Here is a 10,547-nt window from a genome sequence, read left to right on the forward strand (position 1 = left end):
TTACGTCGGTGAGTTGTTGACGAATGCTAAGTGAACTTGTCATTTTCAGTTTCTTACCAGTGAAAGTGTGCGATATCAGAAATAGTTGAATTGTAATTGTAAGATGAAAGGATGGTTGCACTTTGCTCTGAAACATCTACATCCAAAAGTACCATCGGTCGCAGGCTTCAGTCAATGTGACATAGGCTTTGAAGTAACTAGCAACCCTTTCCTGGTAAACTCCTAACACTATGTAGATGTGTAATATCTCTAGCCAAGCGCTGCCTGTCAGAAATCCCCCCTGCAGGAATGGACCGATCCGTTTGCGAATGCTGAATCAGATTATAACTGCTGGACTTAAGCCAGATCATCAGCATCATCATAAAAATGCATCTCTGTTATTTCAGTTATCCTTGTCTGATCTTGGGATTTTTGTCCAGAACTATGTCAGATTTAGCTTCAGTTTAAATTTCTGACGTCTTATAGCCGCTGTTAGCAGAGCCTTATTGAAACGAGCTACAGCGTGGCGGTTCATATAAACATATATATATTTTTAGCTGTGTTGGGATTAAGAAAACAACTGTTGTGTTTCTTAGTGAGGCTGTGTCTGGCGCAGCTCTGCAGTGCCTGGCGCTGCCGATAATTAACTGGACCAAACCAGTTCTGAAGTGCAGTCGACCAGAAGCCAAAAATGTTAATGTTCTCTTTCCACTTACGCAGCACTTGAGCTGAACACAGCTTAGTAAAGTACTTTTATATTTCCATCAGATTCACATTGATGCTTCATGATGTAAACTGATAAAAAAAATCACCTGGAAGTGCAGGTGAGTGGATCTTGAAGCTCTGTGTGGAAATAAGGCTGACGAAGAACAAACAAAACCAAGAAAACTGAGTTTTAAAATCTTGACGGATAAGATTGTTCACAATGGTTTATGTCTTGGAAGTTGTATCTTTTCTTAATGGAGCAAACTCCTCTCTGATGTTGCTGGTCTTCACTCGCTATCTCCAAATAAGAAAGACATCTGCACAAAGCCAAGACTCCTAGGAAACAACCACTGAGTCCAAAGCTTAATTTAGCACGCCTCTGAGGGGCAGCAGTGGACAAACAAGACTGAATCTGTGCCACTCCGCTGGCAATGTTCCATACAGCATTCTCCACAGATCACCTGCCAAACAGACTAATGTCGCCTCTCTTTTCTAATTATATGTTCATTAAACTGTCTGTTGCAAGGAGAGCTTCTCATCTTATGGTACCCAAATCTTCTTACAGCGATTGTGTTAATTAATCATTTCCATTTTCCTTGCCGTTAATCTCCTGTAAACATCTGATTAAGTGTGGCATGGTTGAATTGCTTAAACCTTGAAGAATCAATGCATAGAAACAGTTAAGAAAAAAATCAATAACAGTTTCATCTATCTAGTTCCTGTAAGTCATTCACTAAAGCAGACATTTGGCTTCTTGTCTTTCAGAAAAAGACCTTGATGACATTGACACAAACACTCTTCATTAAAACTAACAATTGAAGCTTCTACTTGGAAACAAGCTAGCATATTTTCTGACAGGAATTGCAAAAAGGCAGAGAAAATGTTAGACTAGCAACAAAATAACCTGAAATCAAACAACAAACAGCCAATTTAGGTCTCATTCTAAATAGAGCTGCACAATATATTGAATTGGAATGGCCGTTGCATTATTGAATGTGTGTTATATGCACTGATCTGAAAATTTGATTGATATAGATATCCAAAAATAATATTACTGTTATGGCCGATAACTGAGACCCATATTTATTTTCCTAGCTCTTCAACGCTGTGGAGGAATAATCACACGTCTGCTTCAGTCAAACTCCTCACCATCCAGCGGCGCATCACTGTCACATGATCCAACAAATACCACATGACCAACCATCTACGCTCCTGAATCAGAAGCAGCAAGAAAATGGAGAAAAAAGGTTTTTAATATCAGCCCAGTTTTAGTAATTGAACCGATAACAAAGTTAATTCTGATATCTTATGTATTTCTAGTTATATCAGTGTTTATGAAAACATTTGCCAAGCAGTCAAACACATACGACAATTTACTTGCATTCTACAGATTTGTCTGTTTAATACACTTCAATCAAATCAATTACGTTTCAGCAGCAAGGAGTTTACATAATAAAAACACAAAATTACAAAGTTATAAAGAAAACACCATTTGGTCAGCGATTGCCATCACCAAAATTAAACACATACTTCCATATATTACTCTGTACTTTCAAATATGGTAGATAGGAATTTTAGAGAAACAACAAATTCCATCTGCTGCTGTTACCTGTTGTATCAACCTTCCAGACCAATCAGGTCTACTGGTTCTGGTCTGCTTGGCATCGTCAGAACCAGAACCAAACATGGAGAAACAGCATTCAGTTTTTATTCTCCTTTAATCATGAACAAACTTCCAGAAACCTGCAAAACTTTTGAAACACCGAGTTCCTTTAAATCAAGGCTAAAAACAACTTGTTTAGAGTTGCTTTGATAAATAATATCTGGAACATTGATTCATATATTTGGTGTATATTTGCTTGCTGATTTGATGATGGCATTTGACAAAATGTAATGTTTATTGGTTACTGTTATGTTTTCAAGGTGTAAAACACTGTTAACTACTTGTTACATAAATCTGCTACACCATTAAACTTAACTTGACATCAGTGCTTGTATCCAGGCCATAGGGAGAGTCGAAGTGTATTGACATGGTACCTGCAGTGTGTCCGTTCTCCCAGCTCTCTTACTTCCCCCGTGAATCAAGGCGTAAAAGCAGTTGAGGGGTTGTTTGGACTCATGAACACAGACAGTTTATCTAAGCCATATGAAAGCTCCTCCAGCGACTGGTTCTTCTGCTGCCAGTCAGAGTCCTCCTCATGGTCATCCTGTGAGCTGTGTGTTGATTTACTGCTCCACTCTTCATGAAACAGTGTGCTTTGAGATGGCCATCTGACAAACCCAGTTGCCATAAGAAACGGCTTAAGACCAAGTCTGAGTCTGGCATCGTCTGCTCGTGGCTCCCAAAGGGAAACTACGATGGAGGCTCTTCAGCCTAAAGCTCTGATAATTTATCTGTCCCTGCAGACTCCTGGAGACACAGCGACATGGATCAGACTCCATCAGATATTAGTTTCTGTCCCATGCTTTACCTTCGCTGCTGCCCAGAGCACTACAGAAATATTTAAGACGTGCTCCACATGAACTATATGTGATTCATGATTGAGCTGCCTTTCGATGGAAATCCTGTCCAGGTGAAATCTCAATAAATCCCAGATAAGCTGCATAGATGTCTCCAAGGTCTGGGTGGATGGGAGATGGGGACCTAAAACTTCTCATAAATTTTTGCATACTGCTAGAAGGAATCAATCAAAGGGTGTTGAAGCTTTGGTCGGTCTCTCTGTGCATTAAGGGATTTAAATACGGAGGAAGGAAATGGAGCAGCTGGATTTTCTGAGCTGTTATCAGCAGCTTTTAAATGCCACAACAGATGGAAAAGTGTCCACTTGTGCTGTATGACAATTTTAACTTTGATCTACCCCCCAACCTGTTTGGTTGAGTTAATATAACAAGATGTAATGAAGTGGGATCAGTGTGTGTATGCGCATATTTTTACACACAATTATTCCATCAGCTGTTCCTTGGATTTATGTTTAGTGGTTAAAAATCTTTAGTGTTGTAGCTGTAGAACGTGTTATCTCTGAGGGCTTGACATGACCCTCTGGTATTACTGTTCCTGCTTGGACCCGGTGTTCTGACCTGACAGTGAGCCCATCATGCCAGGTAACTTGGAGGTCCTCCGCTGATGTTTTGCGGCTGCTCTGCCGTATGTAAAGCAGGGATCAGTGTAAACCCCGGTTAAGCTGAAACTGTGCCCACCGGTGCAGAACCAGAACAACCCCCGCCACCTCTGCCGCTGAGCCAGCTGTCACCAGCCTGCTCTCACGGAAGACTCACGCTCTGTCCACGCATGCAGCCGACCTCTGACCTGCACACACAGGCTGTAATCCACATGTGAGAAGACCACTTTGTTCATAATCTGTCCTGTCTGTGTGTGTGGTCTTGTGCTTTCAATTACTCTATTTCTCCCTGGTAACTTCCACTTCACTGTCATTAACACATTTTCTGAGACACGACTGATGGTAGAAAGGAGGAAAGAGGTCATGGATGGGAGAATAAGCTATACGTGTTATGCATGTTTTCAGCCACATTAAATAAATGCACTCTGACTTGAAGGGAACTGTTTTGTTTTATCAAGTTAAATTTTAATTCGAAATGTAAAAAACTTCACCACTTCAACACTGTGGAGTACTGGTACATAGTACAGTTTGATGATAAAACGATACCAATTTAGATCACAATTTAAACTTTTATCTTTTCAGATTTTAGGTTGATACAGATACAGACCTTCAATATAGAGAAAAAATTAATAGCCAATGATACTAAGAGTTGTCCCACACTGGACCAATCATGACTACAATAGGGCCCCTATAAAGTCACATTGATGCGCAAACGGCTAATGTCTGTGTAGCTGCAGCTTCTTATTTCAGAAAAAAAATGAGTGTAATGAAGTAAAAAGACAGAAGATTCATAGTTTACAAGAACGGTCCATACAGTTCAATCTTGTGGAGGTATCCTGGCTATTTTATATAAGGACAAAAAATAAATGATCAAACACTGCAATTCATGTAGCGCTCATGTTCCGAAGATGTCTGTTAATACCACAGATCTGTTTAACATCGTGCACCAGTGGCGCCCCCTGGAGCACGCACAGCATATACTTTTAGAGCATGTGCTAAGCCCCCAGGAAACGTCTTTACAGCGTAATATCTGAGCCAGCACAACTCTACAGCACTGAGGCAGTTCTCCCCTAAATGGAGTTTGTTTTGTTTTTGTGAGTAAAGACAATGCCTATATTATTTAATTTTTGTCTTTTACAGATGCTTAAATGTGCATGGAGGATATAAACTGATACTGTTCTTGTTTTTGTCTCTTTATGTTTTTTTATTGTTTATTGTTAAAAAAAAATAGCAATATTTAAAATGAGAAAAGCGATTTTAAGAATTTATAATCCGATGTCAATTAAACTTATTTGACATTAGCAAAACAACATGTCCATTTGTCCAAAGTCAGTCCTCAGGGGCTGGTTATTTATTGTCCCTGGTTCAACATCCTTGTGATAAATGCCTCCTCAGCATTTCAGTGTTCTGCAGAAACCTGCTAACCATCTGATTCTAGTTTTTGGTAACTTAATATTAAAATGAGAATTTATCTAAAAACACCAAATATTACACACTTCCTGTCAGTCTATTTCCAACAAAACATTTTTAAAATAATTCACTGAAAAGCAAACAAAGCAATCTTCTCCATAAGCATTTTTGGGTTTTAGTTTTCTGTGGAAATTATGTCATTGATTTTGCAGAAATTAGTAGTTCTTTATCTTACAGGAGGATTGTTTAAATGGTGTCTTAGACCCACAACGCCTTCTAAAACCATATTTCAGGCTTTGTTGATCGTCTTTGGCTGCAATTCTGAAGTGACAATGGCGCATGTGGTAATACTGAAGAAGTGTGCAACAAAGAAAGCCAAAAAAAGCCCAAAGTACGTCACGATCACAAGTCACCTCTGCCAGCTGAGACACCAGAACATTTTGTGTCACTTTTTGTTGGCCTGATTCCTTCAGATGAATCTTGCAAAGTCGAACGCCTCATTCTCTTCGGACATTTAAAGATGCCTCGTGGGCCAACCCAGCACATACACACACACACATACACTTCGCCTCTAAGGTTATCATTGTCATCATTCTTCACTGAGATGCTCCTCACCGTGTCGTAGCTCAGGGCTAAATATGACAAATGAAGCGGCACACATGCAAAGGCGAACAGAAAACGATTAGACTAATCGATTTCCTGCATGTGCACACGCTTGGACCACACATGCACCCTCAGGCTGGATCCGTGAAAGGTAGAGGAATGACAATAAAACAGAGGCGATGCCAGCACCACCCCCGTCCTTCGTTTCTCAGCCCACAACGTGTCAGTTTTCCTTCTCAACAGGGACAGGACGGTAGACGGGTGCAAGCGGCGCTGCGCCGTGAATATAAATGGGCCTGGAGTCTCTGTTGTGCCTGCGAGAGCAGCCGTAAACTTAGAGCAACACAACCTGCTACAAATTGTCTGCCACATATTTAAGATCTCATCTCAAAGCTTGCAAAAGCGCTCTCAGCACCGCTGTGACAGATCAGCGCCGGAGCGTCTCCCCGGATCCTCGGGTTTCTACAATGTGGAGACGAATAGATCATGTGATGATGCACCGTCACCTGATTGGGAGTGAGATTTACAACTCCTCTGTCATGACCTTGGGTGGATGGCTCTGATATCCTGCAGCCATCATTTGCTTGCAGTAACAGGTTTACTGTCCTGGATGCTTGCAGCTGCCTGTCAGTCAACGTGGATAAAACAGATATCTGTGCAGCCAGGTGTGCCTCTTGTTTTAGTTTTTCCATTTTTCACACATGTCCTGCCAGTCTTATCCAGTTCCTCTTAGTTTTTCAGACAGAGAAGAGAGTGCCAGGTATGAAGACAGCAAACATATTACTATTGCATTATCATAAATTAGAATACCATCAAAAAACTCATTCATTTCAGTAATTCAGTGCAAAAAGTGCCTTGGCTGATACTTGTGCAAACAACTTAAGTTCAGTAGACTCAGCTCAATTGGGGACCAAATTGCAACATTTGACACATTTTTAGTTGGTGTCAAATGAACCAAACTCTTGAAAAACCTCTTCAGCGACAAAAGCGAAGGAGGTGGATTAGCAGAGCTGCTAACAACTGATAGTGTCATCCAGGACGTGTTACTGTAGAATATTGTCTCTGCTGCCTGGATATTGAGCTGTTTAGGAGCAACTGTGTTCAGTCAGAGGTATCTTCAGAATCGCTGGAAAACTGACTACTGCTAGTGGAGATCACTCCTGCCTACAGCATCACCATCCACAACGCATGTTGGAAGATACTTGGACAACATGAGTTACGACAACATTAATCTACCTTTTGGGATAAATAAAGTATTTTTAAACCAAATTTAAGTTTTGTAACCTGGTAACCGGTTACAAACACTAGCATTAAATAACAGACTTCTTTGCTTTGTGAGTAAAACGTGCAGCTGTTACAAAAAGGACAATTTGTTCCATCCTTACTTTGTTTTGCTTGAATTAAGTCAATCCTTGTTCTTATTACCGTTAAAGTACAAATGTGTTTTTGTGTCATAAGGGCATGAAATTGTAAAAAGGAAAAAAAGAAAAAAGCAATTTAATCACAGCATGTATCAGTTGTTATTGATCAGTCTCTGCTTCAGTCTGACATCCAGCTGCAGATTCCTCCATCATGCTTGTTGGTGTGTTGCTCCTTGCAGCGATCTTTGCGTGTGTGAGACTATATGCTGTTGTGTCGCATTGGTTTCTTTGCTCTCTTATACACACACACACACAGACGAATGTATGTATGGATGTTTGAATTACACACGCCTGCGTACATCCAATTACTGAAGCCAAGATATGGTTGGCATAACATAATGAAGAGCCATTTTTCAGCAGCCTAACTGGTGATGCGGCATCTCACCCCTCATTCTGCTTTATTCTGTGAAATAAATGGAGGGAAAACATGTTTTCACCTGTGGAACGGATGATTTTGTCCCCGTTTCTGTATAGGACAATAGTTGAGTTACTTTTGTTGGGGTTTGAAATATTGGTAACAATGAAGTAAATATTGAATTAATCTAGATAAATTACTTAGAAGTAGAAAAGAACATTGCCACTATTATTTAATCTAAAAATGATGGCCGGGACTTTATTGCATTCATTTAATTTAATTAATGAAAGTAAAAAGAATTAACGCAATTAATCGCATTTTTCTATTTTATATGCAAAAGTTCAGAGCCAGAACCTTTGTATTGTGTTTCTAGTAGGCCAGTAAATTTGACGCACAAACATCTGCAAAGAACAGCAACAAAGCTGCTTCTCTTGGCCGACGGTTGGTTAGTTCCTACTTCAGGAAAACGGTCTGAGACGTTGGAAAAGACTATTGTTGTGTTCATGTTATGCTAAAAGTAGTTATCCCATCAGCGAAACTCTCGAGGCCTGAAATAGCATCTCAATGCTAAACAAGCTGCTAATGCTAACGCCAGGGTCCATATTTCTAAAGAACGATCAGGGCTTCTTCAAACACTGGAAAGCTGAACTTTACACCAATCTGATGGCTGAAGAACTGGGATAAGTGATTAAAAACTCTAAATATCTTTATTGTTGGCCTCATATAATCTATAATTTAGCAGAAAAAAATGTTTTTGTATTGAGTGTTGCTTATTTTAATTAATACGTTTAATTATAAACCCTGCAATTAATTCGATTAAAAAGTTCTGCTGCTATTGAGAACAAGCCAAGCTTTTTTCTGTGATAAATTTAGTATGTATCTGTAAAAATATGTCTTTGTCAGACGTTTAGTTGTTTACAGACTTGAACCAGAAGAAGTTTCCTTTCTTTCAACCAACCTTTGCTGACCTGTGACCTTGATGTCATTGATGGCCCTGATGGAATAATGTGTAGAAAAAATAAACTCAGGTTTTAAATTATTATCATTAGTTGCATGTGAATCTTGTGACTGGTATAGTTAAAGTATTCTGATGATGCTGTGGCATTATTATAATAGAACTACTGCTGTTCGTTTTGTCTTTACAATCATTTCTCTACTTTTACAAAAACATCTTTCTTTCTCTCTCTTTTCAGTTCTCTGCCTTTAAAATCCTTTTATCAGTTGTTTTGGTTGTTCTGGGATTCTGGGTCTTTATTGGCAGTTGAATTTGCCCTGCAGCAGCATCTCATGTCCAGCAGGCAGGTATCAAAAAAGAATCTGTTTACAGTGATGCATCGATCCACTCTGCTTAATCTCCCCCAGAGCAGAGTGTCTGAAAGCAACAGTTACAGCCACCAAACATCTACAACTTGTGTAAAAGCCAAACAACATCCAGATGTTTGATCGGATCCTCTGCGCTCTGATAATTCTCAGAGAGAGGAAGGCACTAAACACTGACACATAGTTGGGAGAGCAGCAGAAAGCATCCCTATCCGGCTCCCAGTTTGGGAAAGTGGGAACATTTGATCATGCGTTCTACGATTTCCAGCAGCTGACATTTGAATGAAGTGATAGTGACACATGAAAGCAGCACAAAGTGTTGGATGAAGGTGATCTTTACCTGCAGCGGCAGCTCACATCCAGCTCTGGCTCATCACCACTCATCCCGTGTCCTCGGCTTCAGCTGTCCTTCCCCACGTTTTTTTTCCTTCCCCTCCTATCCTTCCTCTTCGTTCTTTTTCTTCCTCTCCCTTCCTCCTTCCTCTTCCTCCTCCTGCACTTGTTTGAGTCTATTTCAGTAGCAGCAACAGTCGAGCCCGCTGCGACGGTGGCATGGTTTCCAGCACTTTGGCAGAAGGTCACATTATCACTCGCTGGTTAAAAGGGAGGAGGGAAGAAGAAGAGGAGCAGGAGGAGAAAGGGAAGAAGTGATGGAGGTGAGCAGGTGTCAGAGTTCGAAATTAAATCATGGTTTCCCCTGTAATTGTTTCAGGATAAAGTTGAGACAGGAATGTTTTCAGGTCAGATGATAGATTTCATATTGCAGAGCAGTTATTTACATTTCACCCCTGGGACTTCAAATAGCCTTAAAACTTCAGCCATGTTAAATTTGAGAAGAATCCTCCCGATTTTGACCCTTCGTTTCGCTCAGCGCTGTCCGGTTCAAAAAGACGCAGAAGTATCCCATGTTTGGTTGAGACAATCCTCCACGCTGCGTGCCCCGTCTTTCACACACTCTGCAGGGTGACCCAGCCTCCCTGTTTTCCCCTCCTCTGGTGCAACCAGCCACTCCATCAAATTAAGAGTCAGAGAAATGCTCCAGCTGCCCGGGATGAGGCTGTCAGCAGCCAGCGACAGATGGCCGGAGTCGGGGTCCAGATGCCAGTCAGCTGCCGGAGTTGGGAAGCAATTGGACGCTCTTCTTGGCCTCCTTGGAAGCACAACTTCCTCTCTTCTTCTTTAAGCTGCACTTGTTGTTCAGTTGTGCTTGTTTGTGTTTCGTCTCATTTCCTCACCTGGATTCCTCCTCCCAACATCAGCAGAGCTCCTGCTCTGGCTCCAGCAGCCGGCTGTAATCCTGACTCCTACATTCATGTCACAGGAAGGGCTTGTGAGCTCTAATCATTATGTAGTAAGGATTTATCCTCAAACTCTCCCTCCCTCCTCCAGCTCTCCCTTCCTCCCTCACCCACCCATCCCGTTGGTTTCCCTCGCTCTGCTGTTGGCGCACCGGCCGTCCTACAACTCTCAGCATTTCAACAGCCTCCATCACGCATCGCATCTCCTTTTTATGCAACATTTCTGCCTATTGTGGCTTGTTGCGTTTCGAGTCTCCACAGGTTTGCCCTTGAAGAAATCTCTGGGACAGACTGAGTCAGTGATCTGTTTTCCTTTCTGTGTTTGCACCGGTTTCCA

General features: G+C 41.1%; 1 protein-coding gene across 1 annotated transcript in view; it reads right to left on the reverse strand.

Annotated features, from left to right (window-relative positions):
- The window catches only part of LOC102238048 (glutamate receptor ionotropic, NMDA 2C-like), a 52,514-nt gene extending 42,285 nt beyond the window's left edge, over positions 1-10,229 (reverse strand). The window contains exon 1 of the mRNA XM_005803188.2: positions 9,253-10,229. The gene's annotated coding sequence lies outside the window, so the exon portion shown is untranslated. The remainder of the gene's footprint in view (positions 1-9,252) is intronic.
- Positions 10,230-10,547: the final 318 nt, after the last annotated feature.

Source organism: Xiphophorus maculatus, chromosome 16, assembly GCF_002775205.1.
Source record: "Xiphophorus maculatus strain JP 163 A chromosome 16, X_maculatus-5.0-male, whole genome shotgun sequence".
Lineage (NCBI taxonomy): Eukaryota > Metazoa > Chordata > Actinopteri > Cyprinodontiformes > Poeciliidae > Xiphophorus > Xiphophorus maculatus.